General features: G+C 44.4%; 1 protein-coding gene across 17 annotated transcripts in view; it reads left to right on the top strand.

The window, feature by feature from the left end:
• Nucleotides 1-20,903, top strand: part of PHF21A (PHD finger protein 21A) — a 240,794-nt gene that overhangs the window by 27,459 nt on the left and 192,432 nt on the right. For 5 of the 17 annotated variants that reach the window (XM_090033037.1, XM_090033038.1, XM_090033033.1 and 2 more), the window contains exons 1-2: nucleotides 3,861-3,926; nucleotides 9,878-9,958. The gene's annotated coding sequence lies outside the window, so the exon portion shown is untranslated. Of the gene's footprint in view, nucleotides 1-3,858; nucleotides 3,927-4,259; nucleotides 4,318-9,877; nucleotides 9,959-20,903 lie in introns of those variants that run through there. The other 12 variants (XM_090033036.1, XM_090033025.1, XM_090033027.1 and 9 more) reach the window with 8 other exon arrangements.

Genomic DNA, 20,903 nt, shown 5'->3' with positions numbered 1-20,903 from the left:
CACAAGAATGGAATTCTGATTATCTGCAACATGGTCAAATGCAGAGCATTCTTACCTGACTGATTAAGGCCTAGTGACGGTTAGTTGGAGGCCTAAGGAAGGCAGCTAGCTCGGCAAGGATGTTTTCTCACTGTGATGTACTTGCGAGTGTGCAGCATGCATGCTAAATGCAAGGGGGTGAATTTGACTTCACTGCAGCAGTTCTAAGAAGGTAATAAACCTGATTTTTCACCTGTGTGTTGTTTGTTTTTTTTTTTTTTCTTGTAGTGTAAATGTCATTAACCTATTTAGCCCCAAATTCCAATCTAGTGTTTTACCTGATTTTTATACATTGTTTTTAAGCACATTTTATAAAATAAAAATACAGAATGGAGGCTTCTTTGTATAAAGCGTTGATGCCCTTAAGTATTCCATAATAATTTATCAGGACGTAAAACTAAAAACCCATGAAAACCTTTGTTGTGCTGTTTATTTTCTTTTATTTAATCTATATGCAGAACATATTGTAATTATTGTTGTTAGATGGAGGGTTTTAAGCTGCTGATCTCGTTTTGAGTGGGCCTTTGTGCTCAGGGGAGATTAGGAATGCCAAATTGACAACGTAATATAAAAAAAAATAATGGCCAGTGAAATAAAATAAGAGTTCAACTAAAAAGCAAGCCAGATACAAATGTGGAATGAGACTATCTCTTAGTAAATGTTAACAGACTGTACTTGGATCAGACGTTGCATTAATTCAAGAGAATAGCGAAAATATGGCAACTTTATGGTGGCAGTTGAGGAGCCACAGTGGTTCCAGTCTCCCTTTTATTAGGTTCATAGAACCCAAGATGCAGTGGTATCAATGACTCTTTCATTCCTTTTCAATATATGTAGGTTTTTAAAGAACAAAGTGAAATGCATCTTGAAGTCAAATTTGCCTGTATCCTCTTCTACAGGGTTTGCTTCTAGGAGGTGACAGAAGTTAATTTTTTTTATGCATATTCAGATCCTGGCCTTTCTTGAAATTGTGGGGTCTTACTTGTCATGTGAACACCTGTTCCAGTAAATCTTTTTCATGTTTGTCCTCTCACAGTTGTTCAGAAGCCTATGAATTATGTTGTATCTGATAAGTCTGGATCAAATAAGCATTATAAAAGTGAAAGAGTACATACAATAATTTTTCCTATACTTTGAATCATCTGTTCTACCTTGTGTAATATAGTTACTCCTATAAAGGCAAATTAAACCATCCTGTGTTCCTTAAATACTTTACGGTACTATGCAGTACAGAATCCAAGATTTAGATGCTTGTTTGAATTCTCAATCCCTACCCTAATATTCTTATATGCATTAAAGTTTAATTTTCAGTTTACCTGCTAAAATAAAGTGATTTAATACAGGGGCCGTAATATAAGCGCAACAAAGACTTGCATCAAATGATTCAATTGAGTGGTGCCCGTTGGTCAGCCAGGAAATTTGGGCCACTTACTGTTACAGCATCATAATATTAGAGGTGATCTACAGAATGGGTTTGTGCCATCTTTTTTTAAGGGAGTGTGAGATGATGACTGTTTGGGTTTTTTAAATTGTTCTTTCCTGGAAGATGTTAAACAACTAGAGAATTAATAACTGTCATCCTGATCATACTAAGTGAAGTAAGCTGGTTAACAGGGGAAGTTTGTTTTTATTATATTTAAATTAAAAAAAACCCTAAACTTGGAATCCTGACAAATAGTTGGAAGATAAAGCTCCCATCAACCAGTCTGCTTTAAAGTTTGAAGCTGCCCCTGGTCTACATGTTTAGGTCATCCAAAATAAAACCCAAACAAATCTCAATTCTAACAAAATAAAGGCAAAACTGATGCATTTGATATTTGCAGGTTTTTGGTTGTTTTTTAAAGAGGCCTTCATTACACATCCTGAAGAAAACAAAGAAAAAAGGCAGAGGGAGTTAGAAAATGCCTAAATCCATTGCCTTGAGTTATTGGACACTTAAACGGAGGCACTGAGCTTTAAATGAAAATTTATATAAATATTTTATTCACTTGAGCCCAGTAGGGCACGTCCATTTCAATATATTTGGGGGTTTTACCTTCCTGTACACATAACGGGATAAATATTGTTCAATTAATGAGTTTCTTGGACATATTGCAGAAGAGACATTCCTCCCCTCTCACTTCCCCCCCCCCCCCCCAGGCCCCCCTTTTTCTGTGTTGAAATGTGGCTGTTATAAATGTTGTTCAGTTCCAAAGTCTCTGAGATTCTCCCATTCATATGCTGTAATCACAGTTGTCCTGAAGAGTGTGTGTGTGTGTGTGTAACATGTTGGGAGGGGGCAGAACCACTTCCCTGGGCCCCAGTGTGTTGCCTCTCTGACCTCTCGAGGTTCCACCATGTTACCTTTCTTTCTGCGCCTTAATGTTGTAAATTCCACTTGGAGGCTGCCCCTAGAGGGCTGAGGGCTTTAGATGGTAGGCCCCTGTCTGGGTTGAGGTCCTCTGGCCTTATCCCACTTTATTCTGGCTGAGCCATCCTGTAAGTTGCTGCTTGCCCCTGGGATAGGTGGCCATTTGTTCCAGGGCTCTTTGCTTGAATTGGCCTGTCCCAGGAGTTGGGGAGAGCGAGCTAACCCTAGGTTCCCTTTCCCCTTTAGTAATGGGGTGGGGACCTGGTTACACCATCTTTTGAGAGAGAGCGAGAGAGATTGATAAGCTTAGATGATTGGTTTTCAAACTCTTTGGGCCACATGTGTTTGTACCCCCTACATCCAACACACCTCTGCATGCTCATTCCTTAGAACAGCGGGGCCAGCCTTAGTCAGGTGTGCCACAAGGTAAGCCCTGCACACTCCAAAGTTAGTGCCACTCCAATCCACTTCCCTTGCCCAATCTGTTACTCTGCTTTTTGTTTCTTGCTCTGTGCTCCCTGCCTTCTCTGCTGCTGTTTTTCCCTGCTTTCCCCTGATCTACTTTGTTCTCCCTGCTTCCTCCCTGATCTATTATATGCCCCCCCACACATGCCACAAATGGCATGGGCAGCCTATGCTGCAGATTGGCCACCCCTGCCTTAGGAAGTAACCCCATTAATCACCACATGTTGACCAACTGGAAGCGCCACTGCCATTATTAAAATGTAGGCATATACCCTTTGCCAAAGCATCACTTTGAAAACCACTGACTTCAACCATTTAAGGGTCTTTTGTTTTCAAATAACCATTTGAAGTAATGTCAGTAGAAGTCGTGTAGCTAACTCCCTTCAGTGTCTTGCTAAAACCTTTCCTTTAGTGCTTTTGGCTGTGTTCCTGAAATGCACGGAACTGCTGTTGACCTTCCTACAAATCTCTTGTTTAGGGAGATTTGCAGGGTTTGGCCCATTGCCGTATGATATTTTGCATTTAATGCATGTAAAGATTTTGTTTAGCAGATTTGCTCACCATTTTTTTTTCCCCCATTTTGTATTGATCTTAAGAATGACTTACATAATCTTGTCCATTTCATTTGGAAAAGAATGCATTTTAAAAACAGATTTATTCCTTTAACCAGTATTCCTTTAAGTGGTTTTCACTGTAACCATGGAAATGGTGAACAGCTAATATTTATAAGGTGGAAGTAAAATAGGGTGTCTAATGGGACCCCCTGCTGTTCTGCTGAAGAGAGTTCAGAAAAAAATCCAGGCACTTGGGATTTTATACAAGGCTAATGGAAGTCTCCTGTAATGGAAAATGTTTTTTGTTGTAGAAGACCAACGTGAATGGGGAAATAAACCCCTTGATTTTAGGAAAGCTGGATTTGGGCATATATTAGTCAACTTGTTTGTTTTTGTTTTTTTTTTAAGGATAATTTTCTAAATGTTGACTCTTCAAAAAAAAACAAACCATCTTTGGAGTTCTAAAGAGAACTTTAATCGCAGTGCCTGCCAAAGTTAAAGTTACAAAAGCTTCCACTGTAAGTCTTTGTTTTTACTTGCCCATAATTTTCTGAAATACTTTGCTTTTGGGGTGACACTCTGTGGTTGATTGTGCTTGAAGGCAAATTCTGAGGGCATGATCAAAATCTATTCAGCCACTTTTTCTGTTATAAATGCATTTAAAATACCTTTCCGCTTTGTGGGGAGAGTAACTTATTCTTCCAATGCTAGAAATGAGCGATGTCTAAGTCTCCTTCCCCCTCCCTGCCATGCTTGATAACTCCCCCTGCTGATGCACTGAGTTACACTACCGTAGAGAAAAGTGGAGTGCAGTAAGTCGACCAGTTTTGAGTGCCTCTTTTTACTTGCAGGCAGGATACTATGTGCTCTTTACTTAATCCAGTTTGGTTACCCAACAGTTCTGATAAGGTGAGAATTAGTAATTAAGTAGTTCTGAGAAGTAGGCTTTTTTATGCAAATACACACACCGCTTCCGGTCAGTAGTTGTAATGGGCCCAGAGCTAAAGTTAGGGCCTTGTTATACCTCACATTGTGAGTTTTACATATGTTGTTGGTGCTAGTGCTAGCTGAGTTTGAAGCAGTCACTTCAGCCCAGCAGGGTCCTACAGGACTGAAAGATAGGGATCCCTTATTGCTTCAGGGCTGCTGCTTTTTTGACCCAGAGAAAAGCAATGGTGGCAGTGATTGGGCAGGCAGGTTAACCCTTCCCTGCCTGCTCCCTGGGACAGACAGTGTGGGTAGCCACAAGTAAGGGGAAGGGGGGGCAATGAGTGGGGATCTCGGGTGCTGGTGGGGGAGGGCAGTGGGCCTGATCTGGGCCAGCAGGGGTAAGAAGACAAGTAGGATGTTTACACTAAGGTGGTCAGAGATAATCCTGTCCGGGAGCCGCATAGCAAGTGCTTAAAACTAGTTTTGGGTGTTTAATGTGCGACAATCCAGAGTTTAAGAGTGCCAGGAGCTGCTCAAAATTATGGGGTAACAAGGCATTAGAACTTGTGCTTCTGCTTCTTTACTTTTTTCCCTACCTAGGATCATATTGAGTGTTCTTCAGAGCTGAGACCTTGCTTTTAAAACTGTCCTGCCTCTCTAGGACTCCAGGTTCCACAACCCAGTGAGGTGCCTTCCAAAAGGATTGCAAGCCAGGAGGATTTGTCATCACTCTTGAAATTAAAGAGAGATTGCTAGTCCATGGAAATGTCTTAATCCCAGTTTAGTTTGTAACTTCCTAGGACACTTGGATCCTGTTATCTCCTAACATTTTGAGTGGGACTATGCATTTAAACTGCACTTTTGTCTGGAATCCTGGCCTTGACAGGAAAACAATTTTTAGTTCCTTTTCCTGTAGTACTGAGTGAAATGCATGATAGCTCTTGTTCATTCAGTCTTTTAAAATAATGCTTTTGGAAATCCAGCTCCCTCCAAGGCACAAATGTGACAACTCTTCATTTCTTTCAAATAGCAGAGTTATTGGGGGAGGAGTAGAATCCATAAAGAAAATATGTGAACAAGGCCTTCCAAAAGTTTTCATTCAAGTTGATAAAGCCTGCAGAACAGCACTGGCATTTCCGGGTGTTCAACCTGTAACATTTCTAGTTTCAGGCAGAAATCTCCTTTGTAACACCTTAGCACATATTTTAGTTTGGACTTTGGATACAGACTATCATTTTCCAGAGACAACCTTATGTAAGCACTTTTTTGAATAGATCAAGCTTTTGAGAACTGAAATGTTCTGAAGAAAACATTTAAGGGTTGTGCAGGCCTGATCCAGTCCTCTCTCTACTGGAGTTCTTTTGCAAGTGGAGAATTTTTGTGAGTTCCAGAAACCCATCCCTGTTGAAAGGAGACTAAATAACTCTTCTTTTCAACTGAGTACCACATCAGATGGATACTCAAAATGATCCATATATGATAACGCGTAGAATTTCAAATCCTCCCTTCTTCCTGTCCTCTCCTGCTCTCCAAATCTGGACAGCATGGCAAAATGCATCTTCTTAGGGACTGTTTTCTCTGTCAGCACATGAGATATTTAGATTTCTGTTAGTCTTCCCAGTGGAAAAGAGAACAAGTATTTGCTCCTACAGATATAAGATCTGGGTAGAAAAGTTGCCATGAAGAAAGGTTATTTCCTACAAAGTAATCTTCCGTTGGAATTGAAGCAGAATCAGTAGATGATAACATTTCCTTCCATCATGAGTATAACCATTTCTTCTGGGGTGCAAATCCTTGTAATGTTTATTGAAAAGGAAGTTTTTGATTGACTTGCTTGCAATTTGATTTAATGAACATGCAGATCAAGTATGAGGCGTAGCGGCTAGTATGTGACTTGGGACAGGGGGTTATCCTAGTAATCTCAATACAACATCCAGTTTCTGTATTTGCAGTCAGCACAGAGCACCATATTTAGCCTGTTCCAGAATTTCCAAATACAGTGTTGCTTTGCACACACAAAATTAGTCATGTATTCTTAATTCAAAGACGGAATTAAGAAGTACTGAGCAATAGGGGGAAAAAAAACCCTCCCATTCCTTGAGCAGCAGTGTCCATCTGTGGATATAAGTGGCTTCTGGAGGGGGAAGGAAGTAAAAGATAACAACTGGGTTAGCTGGCACAAGCTGCAAGCAGGAGATTGGGAGCTAAATCCACAGATATTTTCAAGCAGGTAATAGAAGAATAGATGCACTTGTGGGAGGAACAATTGGACAATGAAGCTGTGCTCCCAAAAGGGTGGACAGTTTTCTTGGACAGGCAGTGCTGCCTTTTATGCCTATCCTTCTTTCCTTCTAATTGCCAAGGTAGCCACAGAGAAAAAGAGAGAGTGAGGTATAGAAAATGATTTTTCCTGTAAACTTATCTCCTACAAGCGGGTGCCTGCTACTCTGTCAGTCTACTTGGTACTTATTTTAACAGTCAGTTTGAACCTGAAATTTCTGCTCTTAGAATGGAAAGATCTTATTTTTTTTCTTCATAGGATGGATCTGGATGAGAAAGTAAAATGTTTTGCTGGTTTAAACTTTGTTATTTTGTTCCATGTTCAGGAGGAAAAATCCTCCCTGGCTATTGCTTTCTGCTGTTCTGTAGTTCTTCAGTTATGGCAATAGGTTTGGGCTTCAGGTGTAAGCAGTTATGCTGTGGCAGCAAGGGGAGCTGAGAAGGAGATGTGCACAAACAAAAGCCCATCTTTATCCTTTTAAAAAAAACCCCAAACCTATTAAAAGGAATGGAAAAAACCACATTTCCCCCTAAAACTTGGAATAAAGGTAGAAAGCCATCAGAACTGGATGGACAGAGGGGAAAAGTGCAGCTTAAAGGAGCTAGTTTTTGTTTCCAACTAAGATGAAAAGGGGAAGGCTATGGGACAGTCCAAATGCTGTTACTTAAACTTTGCAACAGCAGTGGTTCAATAGTGCTCTTCCAAAAATAAAAGGAACTGGGTTCTCCCAGTGTTACAACTTGTTCCGATAGGAATGCTGAAATCAAAAAATTCAAATTTTCTCCTACCTAGAGCCATACTTGTCATGAGGAGTCTGGCTTCAGTGAAAATCATGGCTTTTCCTGAGTGTGAACAAAAGTGGATAGTAAATTTTAAACTGAAAATATTTCTGAACAGTGTAGACAATTTGCCTACTTTTAGCTTAAAAAAATGATCCTCCCCTACTCTGTATTGGTGGAGTTTCCTGGCCAGCAGACCATGGATTGGTGTTCTGAAGCTTCTGCTGGAGTAGCCTGCACAAAAGGTGGTTAATGTCTCATTAAAGCTTGTAAAACACAATTATTTTCCACAGAAGAGCAGCGGAATGTTAATGGGTATGAAAAATAGAAAATATTGTGACATTTGTTGTGGCAGCGAGGGGAGTTGAGGAGATGTACACAAACCAAACCCCATCTTTTCCTGGTTAGTGTAGGGAGCTGGACCTGCTGATCTTCCAAGGTCCCTTCTGGCCTTACAATCTATGAATTGGGGTTTTTCAGCCATTTTTACTGAATTCCATAACATGCCCTAAATGTTAAGATTTAAAACAAAACAAAATATAAAACCTTTTGTTGACAGCTTTGTACCAGAGTGCCTCTTGGGGTAACAAGGAACAATGGTCCTAAACTGACAGAGAGCAGGTTTAGGCTGGACATTAGGAAGAACTTTTTCAAAGTAAGGGTGGCCAAAATTTGGAACGGGCTTCCAAGGGAGGTGGTGCTCTCCCCTACCTTAGGGGTCTTTAAGAGAAGGCTGGATAGGCAGCTAGCTGCCAGCACTCTTTTTCCTGCCCAGGGCAGGGGGTCGGACTCGATGACCTGTTGAGGTCCCTTCCGAGCCTAGCATCTATGAATCGTTAATTTACACAAATTCCAAATGTTGCTCCCACTTTAAGCATGGTGTCGTAGAAAATAATCTCTAATCACCAGCATCAAAAGTATAAATTTCCCCATTCTTGCTATTCTTGTCACTAATATGCAAACTTCCAGTTCTCAATAGGTTTTTTTTTTATATTAAATATTAATAGAGAGAGAGAAATTAAAAAAAATAAGGGCATGGTACATTAAAACAATGTTTAAAGTTGTAGTAGAATGAACTTGGCCATCTCTTGTGCAGTGCTCACATGTCTAAAAACTCGAATGGTAACTGGTTTAACTGTTAGACCTTGCTTTGGTCCTGCACTCTGTCTATAATGTAATAACTTTTGATTGCCATACCTGACTGATTTCCCAAATTTCAGAGTAGGTAGAACCATATTGATTTTAGTGAAAATAGCGAAACACAGCAGAGTAAATGTGTATATGGAGCCCTTGCCATCTAACTAAATAAAGCCATCAGCCTTAGTTGGTATGTATAATTATTCATAGGTAAACGAACTAGTTGGTGGCAGCCATAAACGGCTTTAAGTGTCCCTCATCTGGGGTCTGTCTTGTCCCTCAGTACAGTTTAAAAGTGCTGATGCTTTGAATGACTTGTCTGGGCAGGAAAAAACTGGGATATTGAGACACGCCTTGACATAAGGGGATAGGGGGAGGAGTGTCATTTGGGGAGGGTATGGAGCCTTGGGTGGGAAGAATACCAGAAGAATCTGTATGCTTCCTCCACAGGAAGAAATGAGGGAGTGTACAGGCTCTTGCAGTGCAGGGAAACTGGGGGACAGTGTGTGGAGGAAGGAAGTGTGAGGAGACATGTAGAACTCCTTCAACAAAAAATAGGGATGAGAGTTGCAGAGAGTCCCTGAAATAGAAGTGTATGAGAGTGAATGGGGTGGAATGGAGGGTTGTAAGAAATCCTGGTGTGTGCAACATGCTTAGTCTGCTAAAACAGCAATGAGTGGTCCTCTAGCTTTTAATTATAAAAGTAAGGGGAAAACAGAAAGAGACTTTGGCATAGTCTAGACCAGTGTTTCAGCCTGTGGACCCCTGGGGTCAAAGATGGCTATGATCAAAAGTATGTGAATACCCACACTTACAATTTAAAGTGGTCTCCACCTCCGTTAGAAATTTCCAAAGGGGTCTGTATCTCCATTCCAATGTTTTAGGGGTCTGCAAATTAAAAAAAAAAAAAAAAAAGAAGTTGAAAACCATTGGTCTAGACTTTTACCATCAAGACTTTATTTATCCTGATGATTTAGTTCTTGTGGATCAATGTTTATGCTTGATTGTTTTAATGTCCCTGTAGTTTTACTCTTGCTTCTCCTCATCTAGTTCAGAGAAAGCATAAATGTTTGCATTGTTCAGTCTAAGGATGGCTTAGGCTTGTTAGCGTTTGTCCAGTTCTCCAATTGACTGGGTTTTTATTTTGTTTGTTTGTATCGAAATATGGAAAGGGTTTTTGGTGCATGTTTTCTGGTTTTAAAAATATGCTAACCCTGTCTTGAGACATGCTTGTGGGTCTGGAGACAAGTTCAGAAATCACCTCCAGCAAAAAAAATTATTATGGGGTGAGGGGAGTTCTGTGCTTTCTTGTTTTTGAAATATATTTACTTTCTTTTTGTAGGTCAGAAGGGGATGACTCATTTTGCTGCCCATTGAATGCAATACTGTGGTGCAGATATAAGGAAAGGCTGAATACAGTAAGGTGCAGTAATTTTTTTTAGTTAATTTTTGGTTATTTATAGTTGCCTGAGATTTGTAATCTGTTTGTCTGGAAGTCCTACATGATCATTCTCGACTGTCATCCAGTAAGAATGTATATGCATTTTATAAAATATACTGTAGAGTAGCTGTACGTGTATAACTCCTGGCTTTTTAGCTCTTTGCTCTGGTATGTTTAAAATGGTACCGTTTTTTTTTGGGGGGGGGGGTTGTTTGTTTTTTAAATTGGAAGTCTCTGCCAACTATAACCTTTTTGTATGCCTTGTCTTCCTAAAATTTAGCTTTTTAGCTTGTTTTTTTAAATATAATTTTAAAATTGAATGTGGCATCTAAAAGTAGCTTTTTAGGTCCAAATATTGCACTCTGATATATAGCAGTCCTGTTTCATTCGCAGACGTGTGTGTATATACATACAAGTGTGATGTTGGGCCCCTAGCTTGAATACTGTTTGCTTTGGCTAGACTGTCAATCTGTTTCTCCTCTCTTCACCTCCCTTCCTCTCCCTTCTCATCGTTCATATGTATATGTAAATGCCTCCTGTTCATGGGGATTACTTGCTAGCATCAATTGGGGGTGGGAATGGAAAGGGGTTCTGTATCCCCACTGGAACGCAGTCATTGTGTGCTTCTCTACTATCAAGCAACTGAGTTCTGTAGTTTGGTTTTATACCCTGTTCAAGCCTATATTACTGGAGTTTGTTCTCCTTTCAGCGCACCGGGATTTGCAGACCATTAGAAATCATTTGCATATAGACAAATATAAAAGCAGATACCTTGGACTGTCATGGAGATGACTCGTTGGATTTCTGTTTTTGCTGACAAGAGCATTAGCCTTAATTCTTTTGGTTCGGTTAATGAAACAACATGAGCCATGTGAGCATGGGCTATCAACGACTTTCAAATTACAATCTAGATTTTTTTTTTTCCTTTTTTAAGCCTTGCAAAAATCCTACTTGCCTACAGTGGATGTAATGCTGCTTTTTGACTGACAAACCATGCTTAAATAATAACTACATGGTATGAAATTAATTACTTTTATCATTATTACATGTGGTAGAGCCCATAATATACTATGGCTTCCAAACACTATGGCTGGTTGATGCTCCAAGGAACTTGAAATTTGTACAGTAGAGGTCAAAAGGAGGAGAAAAATAATGTGCAATTTTATACATGTAAAATTAAACACAAAAGAAATCTAAAAGAATAATATTAGGATTGTAAAGCAGAGCATTCAAAAAGAAGAAAATGTTGGATGTAAAGCTTGCTGTGCAGTTTTACATCTATCCACTTATGGGTCCATCCTGCATATTAAATGAGCGAGAGGGTTCTATTGGATTGGAAATAACATGAGTGTCCTCATGTGATTAAGCTGCAATACAATGTGTACCCATAAATGGCAGAAGAGCTGTTGCAGTCTGATATTCTCTTACTTTATGGATTTTGCAACTTAACTGCCATTACTTCATGTAATTTGTGTGTAATTTTAGTTCTTGAAAAAGGGAAAATGCAAAAAACTGTCTAGCGTCTAACTGTAATAACTTCTAACATCCTCAACAGATTTTGAAGATGTCTACAATTTAAGTGACTGCTGATTACAGTTACCTGGCAGTAGGAAATGACTCTAGGGTGGGAGATGAACTGCTGGGACTAGGTGCTATACCTGAAAGGTGGCTGAGGGAGGTCAGCTTAGCTTGTCCCATGGGAACTAAGGGATTCTTGCCATGAATGATGCTTCTAGAAGCCAGGATAGGCCACTTGAGCGACTGTTGTGGACTGGATAGGTTGTTGGGGGATCCTAACCTGGCTCCTTGTTGTCTCCACTTTCATGGCTGCAATTTGGTATAGCAGCTTGTAGGCCAGTGATTCTTAGCCATGGTGCTGCGACACCTGGGGTTTGGTAAGATCCTTTGAAGGGTCTTACAGTGCCTGGCCCCTGAGAGATGAAGCAAATAGTAATGCATATTTCTTGTGCCTGTGCCTGCCCAAGTAGCTCAGCAGCACTCCTTACAGTCCCTCCCATGAGCTCTGAGTATTGTAGTATTAGGGGAATGAGCTGTTCTGGAAAGAGCAGCCCCTGTGCTCTGAGCAGCATCCTCTGCTGTGGGCAGGCAGATGCAGGGCTGTGCTTTTACAGCCTGATTTCTTCCCCCACTCCTCCCATTCTCCCAGAAATGGGATGCCACTAAATTCTGAAAAGTTTTAGTGAGAGGTGGCTTGGTCTTAAAAGGCTGAGAAACCACTGTTCCAAGTACCTCCTAGTGCAGTGTGTTCTGCTTTGGCAGTGGCATAGGTCTGGTCATTAGAACATGTGTGTTTTTGTGATGTTTTTTTTTTTTTTTTTTTTGGAAGACTGTCAGCTTTTTTTTCTGAGGCATACAATTTGGGAGGAAGGGGGAATGATGACTTTTAATCAGTCTGTATTCATTCTTTTGCCAAGCTTATTATTTCAGGGGTTCTTCTATATCACAAATGTCTCCTCTCCTGGATTTTACAACCTTGCACAGATTATAATGGGAAGTATTGGAGCTTCTGTCAGGGGAGGTTGGAGGTGCATAGGATGTCCTACATGTCAGTGACCTTGCTGAATTTGGCCTGCAGCAGCTTGGGGAATCTGCAGCATGCTACAGCCACAGCACCAGAAGAGGTATCCCCAGCATCCTACTGCCTGCTGTGTACAGTTCTTTTCTCTTTGCAGTAGAGGCAGCATTCCCAGTGCCTGTTTCCTTTCTGTCTGTCCCTCTTACAGCAAGTGCTGATCACTGGAGAAGAGCAAGGGCCTGCATCACAGGCTGGATTACAAGCAGTGGCCCATGGTAGCAAAAGGTTGCCTACCCCTGTCCTAGGTGTATAGTTATTCATCTTCCTAGCTAAAACACATACAGGACCTGTATAATTGGTTTCTTGTACAGGTATTCTGCTCCACAGATGTGATGGCTTTACCGTGTCTAACTGGGTTAGCCGGTTCTCTTGTCTGCCAAGTTTATGTTCATGAAGGTTCCCAAAGTAAAGTGTGTTGCACTGTTTGAGGAACAGCTACAATATACCTTTTTGATATGAGCAGCTGAATTGGTATGGGCTGTCTGCCTAAAATTTCCTGAATTCACTGACAAACAGTACCTGTGGACTGGCCAACACTGTCAGTGCAAGCCGGGAGAAAATGCTGCTTTCCCTTCACTGAATTTTGCTAGCTGTAACTCTATCAAACATACCTTGTATAGGGCTTGTTTATACTTAATGTGGGCCTACCTCCAGTGTACCTGGAGTGCTAACATTGTATAGAGGAGTGCTAACATTGTATAGAGTCAGAGCCTCTGTCAACACCTGTTAAGACATCCTGTTTTTTAAAGAGCTGGGGGGGGGATCTGTGGTGAAAAATACTAGTCCTAAGTCTGCCATTCCACCCATTACTCCTCCTTTTCTTCCTATTCAATCTGTTTACTGCAAACTTTTATTTTATATAAATATCTAATTTCTTTAACAGATTTTATTATATAAATAATATGTTGGTGTTTAGCTATCCTCTTTAAAATATAAAAGCTTATATAGCGCCTTATAGACTTCAATCATGAAAATACTTGCATGTGCTTAGTTAGACCGGTTTTGTACTTCTAGTGAAGTCACTGCGACTAGTCACACTTAAGAAAAAAGTATTTGTAAGAGAAGGCCCTTTACTGTAATAATAGGCCCATGAAAGAGGCAAATATTCTTCTCATTATGGAAAATAGGGCAAAGAGGTTAAAATTGATTTCCAAAGAGTGCAAATATTTGTACTTTTCTTGTTTTTTATATAGAAATGCAGATGCCCTTTAAAGACTATGTAGAACCTTTTCTTTTTGTTTAGTAAAATAAAAATGTTGGATGCTTGTTTGTATTTAGACATACAATTTATTAATCCCCTGCTTTTTCTGGATCATGCTACTGGTGCCTGCAAAACTTGCAGGATTATGGTGTTGCAGATACTAAGCAAGCAAAACCTGCTTAAACTGGAATAAATGACTTGCTTTTTAGTAGAACTATTTAAAACTCTGTGGTTTTGGCTTTTGTTAACACCTAGTTAATTCAAAATAGCTGGAAGAAAAGTTTTGTTAAAGACTTGAGTTAAAGAGTATTGTCAACCTCAGGTGCTCAACAATTGTGAATCTGTCCCTGCTAATCATGCGATTTGGTTTAAGGATAATGAAACATGCATTTACTTCCTGGGTTCTGAGCCTGTAGTAAATGTTAACATTTTTCTCTGCAGTGTGATATTTTTTTTTTCCTAATGGAAACCAAGGTTATTGAAATAAATACATGACTCTACTAACTATTGTGGGATTTGCAGTAAAACTGTAGAAGCTGGCTACGCTGATTGGTTTTTTTTTTTTAAAGGTTTGGAAGCTTCCAAACCTAAATCTCTGAGGCCTTCTGAGGAAGACCTCTGCTAAAATGCAAAAAGCAACAAGTCTTGCCTTTTACATTTTACAAATGCTTCATTTCTACTAGCTAATGTTTTACTTTTGGAACTTTTTCTCTTTTTTTAAATAAAGCCCTCAAAATAAAATGATTTAACTCTTCTTTTTTTTTTTCCTAATCCCTTTATTAGTAAAAGGGGCCACTTTTGAGAGCTATTTTAAGGTTTCTTGATTTTCCCCCCCCCAAGAGTGTTTATCTGTGTGTGTGTGTGTTTTTTCTTTTTCTCCCTAGGTTGTGTGTATTTGAAGTCACAGTATTGTATTGCGTTTTGGTCAGGTGGGGCTAGTTCCAGTAGATCAGGAATGGGCAATTATTTCGGGCAGAGGGCCGCTTACCCAGTTTTGGCAGGCTGTTGAGGGCCACGTGTGTAGCCCCACCCCTTGACAGGTGCTCTACCCCCTGGTCACTATCATAGGACTAATGTCCCAGGGCCAGCACCGGTGGGGCCCAAAGTGGGGCACAGGGCTCTGTGGAGCTGGGCTGTGCTGGGCTGGGCTGCACCAGCAGGGAGAGGGGGGAGCTGGCCTGGCTCTACAGAGCCCCTGCTGGTTGGGACCCTGCGCTCCTGCTACCCTGCTCTGGGCCCCTCTGGCAGTGACCCCAGGACACCAGTGAAGGCCCCGTGCTCCCACTGGCTCCCTGCCTGCTCACTCCCAGTGCCCCCCAGCCCCACAGTACAGGCGGGGGGGGGGGCAGCACACAGCCCTGAACCCCTGCTTGCTGGCAGGGAAGAAGCTGGTGCTAAGTGTGGTGAAAAGCAGCCCCTCGCCTGCCCCATGGCTGGTGCTCCCTGTTGCAAGTGCTTGGGGCCCACATGGGGCTGTCTGGAGCCAGGCACAGGCAGCCCCACACAGGCTGCAAGAGGCTACAGCATGGGGTGCTAGCCACGCAGCAGGCGAGGGGCTACTTTTCCTCGCCCTCAGCACCAGCTTGTAACCCAGCCCTGCTGCCAGCTTGGGCCCTGCGCCGGCTCTGGGCTTGCCTGTTGGGGCTGTGCGCTGTGGCAGCAGCTGCGGCCCCCCAGCTTGCCGCACCGGGCAGTGTTTGCTGCTGCTGCCTGCCTGGAGCTCGTGCTAGGCAACTCAGAGGTGACAGTGGAAAACACTGCCTGGTGTGGCAAGCGAGGGGGCCACGTGCAGCTACTCACAGCCCCAGGCAGGTTGTGAACAGCTGCAGTGCAGGGCACTGGCCATGGGCCAGGCGTGGGGCCGCTTCCCCTGCTTAGCTTTTCCCCAGGCCATTTTTCCCCGGGCTCCCTCTCTGCCTGGGGTCTTCCCTTGCCCTCTACCTCCCTTACCTGAGCTTCCTATGCTGGGGCAGCCATGTGGTCCCAGGCCAGAAGCCCCTGCTGGGGCTTCTGGTGTGGCTGGGTGGGACCTGCTGTTGTGGGTGCCTGCCAGGCTTTCCCTGGGTCCTACTGCCCTTGGTTCCTGTCTTTTTTTTGACAAGATCCAAGGACAGATTAATATTAATTTTCTAAATTTTTTTAGGGGCCTCACAGGCCAGATGCGGTCTGCGGGCCATATTTTGTCCACCCCAGCAATAGATAGTAGTCACAATAGTCCTTGTGCTGTGTGCTCATGTATAAAGGGTTTAGTTGTCCACTCCACCATTTGATTCTTTGCTGCCTTAGCTGCAATATACAGTGTTTGCATTTCAGTGCATTTTAGCTTAGCTGTCTTCCCTTTCCACTTGTAACTATTAATATTAGTATTATTTTCTTTATATTCTGATGGAGGGGAATCTGAAGCCTATCGTGTGGTGTCCATCTACTATTCTCTACCCCTCAAATCTTACTGATGCCTAAATGCAAGTCTCTGGTTTTAATAATGTTTCTCAACCAGGGGGAAAATACTGATAATCAGCAGGCATCATAGATGTCTTTTGTATATGGGAGAATCCCGTATCTCCAGAAATGTAGCATCTGTAAATACTTTTTGCAGCGCACTTTGCATAGCATGGCTGTATGCAGGCTTGTCCAACATGTGGGCCACAATGCGGCCCACCAAGGCATTTTCTGAGGCCTGAGGTGCTGTGACAGGAAACGAAAGTAAACGCTGTTTACTTTTGTTCCCACCCCTTGTCCCTCCCCTAGCCCCTCAACAGCTTCCTAATGGCTGCTGAAGGGCTGGGGAAGGGACAAGGTCCCCACACACACCGCGTCAGCTTGACATTGCTGACGTGCTGCGTGTGGGAAGAGAAATAGCCATGTACCTCTCGGTACAGGATGAACCCAGCCGGAGCAGTAGGGGCTCAGCTGCACTTTCCCCCTACCTGTGCTGGTGAGTCCCGAGCGGCACACGGCTCCGGCACTGCCTCTGCTGGCTGGTGCTGACCTGGGCGGTTCTGTCCCATCTGGAGCAGCACGCGGCTGAAGCCAGATTCCCACGTGCTGTTGGGGACGGGAGGAGGGCGGCCAGGTCAGCACCAGCCAGCAGAAACAGCCACAGAGCCATATGCCACTCAAGACTGACCAGTGCAGGCAGGGGGAAAATGCAGCTGAGCCCCTGCTGCTCTGGCCAGGCTCGTCCCATCCTGAGCGGCCCATGGCTCTGCCATAGCTTCTGCTGGCCGATGCAGACCTGGCCAGCCTTCTCCCATCGGGAGGAGGCCACAGTTGCCCAATTTTTTAATGAGGATGGGGTGGGAGATGGTGTCAAAGGCCTCGCTGAAGTCTGTGGATGTAGTTTTTCTGGACTTCAGCGAGGCCTTTGACACCATCTCCCACCCCATCCTCATTAAAAAATTGGGTGACTGTAGCATTGATGCCTACACAGTCAGATGGATTGCAGATTGGCTGAAGGGTCACACTCAGAGGGTGGTGGTGGAGGGGTCATATTCAACCTGAGGAGAAATGGGCAACGGAGTCCCCCAGGGCTCGTTCCTTGGGCCCGCGCTGTTCAACTTCTTTATCAGTGATTTGGATGACGGGGTGAAAAGCAACCCGTTTTAAATTCGCTGATGATACCAAAATTTGGGGTGAGTTGAGCATGCTAGTAGGGAGGGAAAGACTGCAGCAAGACTTGAATAGGTTACAGGGGTGGGCTAGCAAAAACAGGATGCGCTTTAATACTGACAAGTGCAGGGTGCTGCACTTGGGCGGTAGTAACCAGCAGCACATTTATAAGATGGGGAAACTCCCTTCTAGAGAGCATGGAGGCAGAAAGGGATCTTGGAGTCATTATTGACTGCAAGATGAACATGGGCCGACAATGCAAGGTCATGGTTGGCAGGGCTAACTGGACCTTGTCATGCATCCACAGGTGCATCTCTAGCAGGGCCAAGGAGATGATCCTCCCCCTCTACGTGACACTGGTCAGGCCACAGCTGGAGTACCGTGTTCAGTTCTGTGCGCCCCACTTCAGGAGGGATATGGACAACATAGAGAGGGTCCAGAGGAGGGCCACCCACCCACATGATCCAGGGACAACAGGGCAGACCCTACAATGAGAGACTGCAGGGCCTGAACCCGTTCAGCCTTCACAAGAGAAGGCTGAGGGGGGACCTGGTGACTGTCTATAAACTCACTAGGGGGGGACCAGAAGGGTTTGGGAGAGACCTTGTTTCCCCTAGCGCCCCCCGACATAACAAGGAATAATGGCCGTAAGTTGTTGGAGAGTAGGTTTAGATTAGGCATCCATAAGAACTACTTCACAGTTAGGGCAGCTAGGATCTGGAACCAACTTGCAAGGGAAGTGGTGCTGGCCCCTACCCTGGGGATCTTTAAGAAGAGGCTTGATGCCTACCTAGCTGGGATCATTTGAGCCCAGTTTTTTTTTCTCCTGCCCAGTCAGGGGGATGGACTTGAAAATCTACAAGGTCCCTTCTGACCCTCCTTCTATGATTCTGTGACTTCAGTTGCATGCTGCTTTTCCAGGCTGGTGCTGACCCAGCTGGGTCTGTCCCATCCGGAGCAGCTTGCGGCTGAAGCTGGCTTCCCACAAGCTGCTGGGGACAGGAGGAGGCCGGCTGGGTCTGCACCGGCCAGCAGAAGCGGTGGTGGAGCCGTGTGCCACTCAGGATGGGACGAGCCCGGCCAGAGCGGCAGGGGCTCAGCTGCATTTTCCCCCTGCCTGCACCGGTCAATCCTGAGCGGCCCATGGCTCTGCTGCCGCTTCTGCTGGCTGGTGCTGACCTGGCTGGCCGCCTCCTGTCCCCAGCAGCACATGGGAAGCCAGCATGGTGGGGCCTTGGCAGGCAGGGTCCTGGCACGATGTCTGTGGGGCGAGGCAGTGGGAGCCGGTGTCTACCGGACCCCGTGCTCTGGGCTCGCAGCTCTGAGGCCACTGGGGCTGTATGCACAGGTGGCTGGGCACCACGGTGAGTGGGGCCGTGTGGGCGGCCGGGTGAGGGGCTGTGGTGCAGTGGCCCCTTGCTCCAGCCCCCCTCAGGCAGCGCCGGCTCATGGGACTGCACTGCTCGGGGGATGGAGATGTGGAGCTGTTTATTTCTCCCTTTCAGTCTCTGGGACAGTAGCTGGCTGGATGCAAAATGGGTCCTTTTTGTCCTTGCCCCTGCCCACCGGCAGCAACCATGAACCTTGCAGTACCAGGCAGGTGCAGCAGGGCTGCAGAGGCAGGGTCTCTCTGGCCCAGGACAGAGTGTTTGAATATGGCTCGTTGGCCCACTGGGTGATAAAAAGTTCATGATCTGGCCCCACATTAAAAAAGGTTGGACATCTCTGCAGTCTATAGCTTTTAAATGACTTTTTTTAATCACCTGCTCCATGAGATGGGTTTCAAATTTTGCTGTTCAATCTCTTTGAACAATATCTTTCTTGTCCTAGTGAGCTCAGAATCCTTACTGTATGCATTGGTAAGAAGTGCATTGGTCATAATTTAACTCATGCTCTTAATTTCCACTTCAGTATTTGGCCCTGACCTGCTTGATACTGGTGAGGCATGCAGTAATGCTACACCGATGGATTTTTTTTAAAGATTCTGAATCTACCCTCCTATTTTAAATGCATCGTGTTCTGTCATTTGGTACTGTACCCACAGTATCTTCAGTCTTGGTGGTGTCCCTGATTCTGACTGTTTTTAGTCTCTCAGCAGGCTAGCTTGCCCCCTTTAGATGCAGAATGTTCTTTTTGATCTTCATCTGAGTCACAGAGGAGTGAATTGGATTCTCGTATGCATTCTAAAAGCTCTTCCTTAGAATTTCATTTTTTTAATAGCCTAGGGATTCATTCACCTCCTGGAATGGGAGATCAAGGCATGAGACCTTGATGTCCCCTTCTTGTTACTTGTGGGATCTGTACCAATAGTGCCCAGCCTCTATACCCAATACCTTGCCCTGCAGGAAAATCTGTCTCTGCCACAACTCCACAAAGTATTCTTTCTTAGCTTTTTCCTTTTGGTTTCATAGTTTCTTAGTTTCTAGGGTCGGAAGGGCCCTGAGTAGATCATCTAGTCCAACCCCCTGCCATGGCAGGAAAGATTACTGGGGTCAAACGACCCCAGCAAGGTGTTCATCTAACCTCCTCTTAAAGACCCCCAGGGTAGGAGCCAGCACCACTTCTCTTGGAAGTTGGTTCCAGATCCTAGCTGCCCTGACAGTGAAGTAGCGCCTCCTGATATCTAGCCTAAATCTACCCTCAGCCAGCTTGTGACCGTTATTCCTGGTCACTCCTGGCAGTGCTTGGGGGAAACGGGGACTTCCCCAGTGCCTGCTGATTTTCCCCCCCGCCCACAAGTTTGTAACAGGCCACTAAATCCACCCCTCAGCCTTCTCTTCTGGAGGCTGAGCAGGTTCAGGTCCTGTAGCCTCTCCTCATAGGGCCTGCCCTGCTGTCCCCGATCATGCAAGTGGCCCTCCTCTGGACCCTCTCCTCTTGAAGTGCAGTGCCCAGAACTGGATGTAGTACTCCTGCTGTGGCCTGACCAGTACTGCATAGAGGGGGAGGATCACCTCCTCGGACCTGCTCGAGATGCATCTGTGGATGCATGACAAGGTATGGTTGGCCTTCCTGACTGCACCCCCGCACTGCCGACCCATGTTCATCTTGGCATCAATGATGACTCCAAGATCCTTTTCTGCCTCTGTACTGACAAGAAGGGAGTTCCCCAGCCTGTAGGTATGGTGCCGGTTGTTCCTCCCCAGGTGCATCACCTTGCACTTGTCGGTGTTGAATCCCATCCTATTCTCATCCGCCCACCCCTGTAGCCTGTATAGGTCCGATTGTAGCCTATTCCTCCCTTCTAGCATGCCCACATCCCTCCCCACCTTAGTGTCATCAGCAAATTTGAACAGGATGCTTTTTTAGCCCCTCGTCCAAGTCACTGATGAAGATGTTGAACAGTGCAGGCCCGAGGACCGAGCCCTGCCGGACCCCACTGCCCACATCCCTCCAGGTTGAAAATGACCCATCCATCTCTGGGTGCAGCCCTCCAGCCAGTTGGCGACCCAGTTGACTGTGTGGGTGTCAACACCACAGTCCCCCAGTTTCTTAATGAGAACAGGGTGAGAAACCATGTC

This window comes from Crocodylus siamensis, chromosome 2, assembly GCF_052110815.1.
Source record: "Crocodylus siamensis isolate JL-2025a chromosome 2, ASM5211081v1, whole genome shotgun sequence".
NCBI lineage: Eukaryota > Metazoa > Chordata > Crocodylia > Crocodylidae > Crocodylus > Crocodylus siamensis.
Note: the sequence above shows the minus strand (reverse complement) of the source record. Positions and strands in the feature narration are given on the sequence as shown.